The sequence below is a fragment of the Aptenodytes forsteri genome, unplaced genomic scaffold, assembly GCF_000699145.1.
Source record: "Aptenodytes forsteri isolate BGI_AS27 unplaced genomic scaffold, ASM69914v1 Scaffold4, whole genome shotgun sequence".
NCBI classification, from domain to species: Eukaryota; Metazoa; Chordata; class Aves; order Sphenisciformes; family Spheniscidae; genus Aptenodytes; species Aptenodytes forsteri.
In genome coordinates, this window is record NW_008795442.1 from 2,252,542 (window position 1) to 2,257,544 (window position 5,003).

Here is a 5,003-nt window from a genome sequence, read left to right on the forward strand (position 1 = left end):
GGAGAGGAGAGGAGAGGAGAGGAGAGGAGAGGAGAGGAGAGGAGAGGAGAGGAGAGGAGAGGAGAGGAGAGGAGAGGAGAGGAGAGGAGAGGAGAGGAGAGGAGAGGAGAGGAGAGGAGAGGAGAGGAGAGGAGAGGATAGTTGTCTATACAAACAACAGCCTGGAGATACTGTAAATGTAATGTAAATGTAAATTCTCCTCCCATGCCACATGGGAGGAGAACATGTAAAAATGTCTTCAGATAGGTATGTCTTGTATCTGAGAGAAACATCGAACTAAATATGGCAGTTGGTTTTGTCATTTCATTAGGCTGAAAAAAACACTTTATTTGGATGCTCCTGCAGCGCATTAGTTTCTCAGGAAGACGCTGTTCTCATTTAAACTAAGAAGCTACAAGGCCATAGGTGAACACCCTGCTATTGATCCAGCTGTACCAAAAAAAGAGGTCACTGCCCTAAATTTTTCACCACTATTGGCATCCCTTACCATCACCTCTCTGCCTCAGGCAATCACCCCGCTGAGGTCACAGTTCAGGCACCGTAATTAGTTTCAGGTAAAAGTGAAGTTAACCTGAGCATGATTCTGCCTGAAGGATGATGTCAGGCTGTACGAACCAGAGCCAGCAGAGCGAAGAAGTATTTCCATTATTCGAGCAGGGGCCATTCTCTCTCTCATCACAAGACACCTATCCAGAGGAGAACCTCTGTTAAAGCCCGGAAACAGATGCTGTGATCTGCGGCCAGCAGAGAGGCCTCTCTCTGGCTACGTGTCTTTAATCGCCTCCTGCAGACTTCTCCCTTTCATTCAGCCTTGTACCGTGCAGCCCAAGGGGAGACTCAGGCTTTTGTAGAAAAAAAATTGTAACAGCAGCTGCCTACTACATTCTGCAGGTGGCAGTAGGAAACCCTGCAAACTTCTTAATTAATGAAAACAGGACTAACAGAGCAGTAATTATACCCCAAAACCTTTCTGCAGAGATTCTGGCAACAGCTGTCTTCATGTCAGACGTGTAACTGATGCTTTCTTTCATTCCTAGCTGTGCCCTAAAACCTTGCTCAGGTCTGCATATGTTACATTTTGGTCAATACAGTTTTCTAGAACTTCCCAGTGACATCTGTCAGTCAATTCCAACCCAACAGTCAATGAGCTGAGATGAAGATAAGAAAAGTAATGCCGCAGAATTTAACAGCAGGTTTTGTGGAACGGTATAAAGGCAGTCATGAGTAGTAAAAACAAATGGCAGGAATTCTTGTTTTTATCATAGTATGTACAGAAAAAATTACTTTTCATAGACAAAAAAAAGCTTCCTTTTACAGCTGCTTACTCAAATTACCTGATGTATAGCAGAATGTATTTTGACTTAGGCTTCCAGCCACACTCATAATCTTAATTTTGAAATTCTAGGTTAATTTTCATTTGTTGTAATGAACCCTTGAACAGAATAGGCATTTGTTGAATGTACTTGACACTTCTGCGCTCTTTTGTGTTTTTTCCTATCTCTAAACACAGTTATTGAACCTGATGATACCTCTTTCCCCTGTATCTCCTAATTTATGATGCCTTATAACATAAAGAACTTGTAATGTTTAACTGTTTACTGCTCAAAGTCCTTGTTATTAAATAGATTCTCCTTTTTTGTTACAACTCTTCCTGTCTTTATTGAGAACCTGTCATTCAAAGAAAACTTCAACTATTTTATATCAACTAGGATTCATAACACTCCCAGAAGTTCAGTGTTACAAACATTTTACAAGGAATCAGTTGGAGCACCATGAGACAAGACAATTTGCCACAAGATCATACAGCGAGCTGTCTCAGAGCTAAGAAAGAATCTAAGCCTCCTAATTTACCAGGTCTGGATTCAGGATCTTTCCAAGTCTCATTAGCTGCTACTGTTGGGCTTTTCACCCTCTTCTACACTGTAGGGCACGTCTGCTTCTTAGTATCACCTAGGAGATATAATTATCTTGTTTGCACAGCGGTCTAAGACATCACTGATGCTCTTGATCTCTTCTCCCTTCTTGTGACATATCACTTGGCTTTTGGTCTTCTACAACATATCTGAAGTTTGTTATAGAGTAGTAGGAAGTAGTACTTGCTAGGACTTTGCAGGCCCCCACAGACACTGTGTATGAAGTACAGGCATTTCCTAAATTTGGTATCTGCAGAATGGTTTCCCATGATTTCAGGGAACTCCAGTTCCAGTGGTTCCTTCCAGTTTTATGTTCCTATAAGCCTTACCTCTATAGTCCCTAGACAAAGCTCCTACTCTAAGATCCTAATTCATGTAGGCATTTTGTTAAGTCCATCCCCTCTCCCACCCTTAGTACATTCTCAACATTAAATATATTCTTAAGTCCCACTAGTTTCTATGTGATTTGAGTTTGCATCATAGGAAAAACATTTACTTGAGTCTGTCCTGAACTGGCTGGATATTTTGAACAGGAGCCAAAGCTCTTTTTATAAAATGAGTATCCTTTTTTACATTATGTATAGCTTTTTCCATCCTGTTCTGCCCATGAAATGAGCCAATGCAACTTGCAAAATGTACAATGAATTAATATAGGTAAGAAATGTAAGACTAAGATGTTACGCTCAGGAAGTATATGCTCTTCTTTCTCTCACGTGTTTTCACTACATTTTCACTGCATTTGAATTTCTTTCCAAATGATCAAACATTATCATCTACTCTGAGGCCATAATCTACTACAGTTCTAAGACTTTGGTTGATGTTGCCTGTTTACCTCACTTCGGTTGGTATGCCTTCTCCTCTGCTGTAAATAAGATGACTGTATCATCACTATTGTGAAAGACCCACTGAGCCATGATCACTACTGTTCCAAATCACATTCGCTTCTCCATCTTGTACTGAAATGCACACATTCAAATGCAGACTTTCAAGACACTCTATTTATGAAATGGTCTATAATCCAAACTCTTCTTAGGTTAATCCTTATTGACTTTTTCTTTTCAAGCCTCTTCTGTCATTTTTATAAGAAATTAACTGCATCTGTGTGGGGACAAGAGAGAACTTTCTAATCATCATTCAAAGCAGTGAAGCTGTGCAGTAGGAAACCTGTGTTCCCAAATGATTTAACATTTTACTTTCTTCTTTGCCCTTCTTAATTCATTTCTATTACCCTCTTCTTTCCTTTTGAGTCTATGTTTATCATACTTTCATTTTCATATTCTGTTTTAAATTAAATAGCAAAGTCTTTGTACAAGGGTTTTCTATGAATTTTTGCAACTCAGCTCATGGATCCAGTTACTGCTACAGTCTAGAAAACAGACTGCAGTTAAATCTGAAAATAGTTTAATATCAATCACTGGAGATATCATGTCTCTGATCTTCCTGAAGCGACTGTACCACTGTGCCACTTCACTGTGCATTCACACAGATGCACTAAGCTAGAAAGGCAAGAGAGAAGCTCAGTCTTCATTTTGAAAGCGTTTATCTGGTGCACTTTTTCCATAAAATTATAAATCATTATAACCAAAGCAAAGAGGCCATGGTGCATAAGAGGAACAAGTGTATTGAGCTTCAATTCTGCAACAGATTACTGCTAGTACTGACAAGAGTCACCTGCATTATATGCAGGTTTTAAATGGGTAGGATTTCAATATATAAAGGGGTCTTGTAAGAAAGATGGAGAGAAACTTTTTATCAAGGCCTGTAGCGACAGAAGGGCAACAGTTTTAAACTGAAAGAGATTGGATATAAGGAAGAAATTTTTTACGATACGGGTGCCGAGACACTGGAACAGGTTGCCCACAGAAGTTGTAGATGTCCCATCCCTGGCAGTGTTCATGGTCAGGTTGGATGGGGCTTTGAGCAACCCGATCCAGTGGAATATGTCCCTGCCCGTGTCAGGGGGTTTGGACTAGATGATCTTTAAAGGTCCTTCCAACCCTTCCAACCCAAACCATTCTGTGATTCTGTGATTCTATGAAATCAGGGTTACATTTAGGATTAAGAGCTGGGCTGGAGGAAAGTGATGAGTCGGGCTAATGCAGACAATCAGAAAAGGATGTCTGAATGAAGGACTCATTGCTGCCACTGTGGGTCATCAAGCTAGATTTCTAGTTCAGTGAGTGTATAGGTCATTAAATCAGATTTAGGATTTGGCAGTGGGGTGACTGTAAGCCTATTTCAGAAGGCCTGCTAAGGTAACTAGTTACATTTTGGTTTGGAGCAAGCAGAGGTCCTTCGAATGAATTTTGAGTCAAGGTTAGCGCAAAGTTTAGCGTTCATAAGGCTAAAAAAGTTGATCAAGGAAAAAAAACCTGAGATCCAGAGCAGGCTGTAGGGTAGTGCGTTGTGTTATAATCTATACTGTACTAGACTCTCTCTCTGCTTAGGGTAGGTGAAGGTCACTGTGCTTTTGGCTATTGTTAGGATCATGGTGTTTGAAAACAGGCTGGTAGAGGCTTTATAGAAGTTGTAACATCTAGCCTTAGAAAGGACCCATGGGTAACCTAAAAATCCTCCCTGACTTTCTCTTACTATGTAACATGACTCAGCTTGGTTGGTCCACAGCTTTCCCCATCATATAAAATTCCCATGACTTGACAGTGCTGTTCACCTATCCATTTACAACCTGGTTACACACCACCATCACGCAGCGCCCCGCAGAAGGCAGCTGCCGGTCCGGACCACCCTTCCTCCCACGCCCCACGAGGCACCGAAGCGCCAGGCACGGACGACAGGACCTTCAGCCCACACTGGGACCGCATATATCGAATGCTAAAGGCGACAAGTATTTGTGTACATTCAACAGCCTGAAGTTGTTTGATGCTCCTGAACCAATCTTCAGTGCGTATCGATTCCGTATGTTCGAAAGCCTTTGGAAGCCCTTGGGAGGAGGAGGAGGAGAGCACACTGTGGAGCCTACTGCTCCGAGCTGCTGGGGTGGCAGCCGCAGGTAGGAAAGTGCCAGCACTGCCTGGACACCAGGCACCAGCACGAGCGTGGAAGGACCAGGAGTACTCAGCTCTCGTCTCG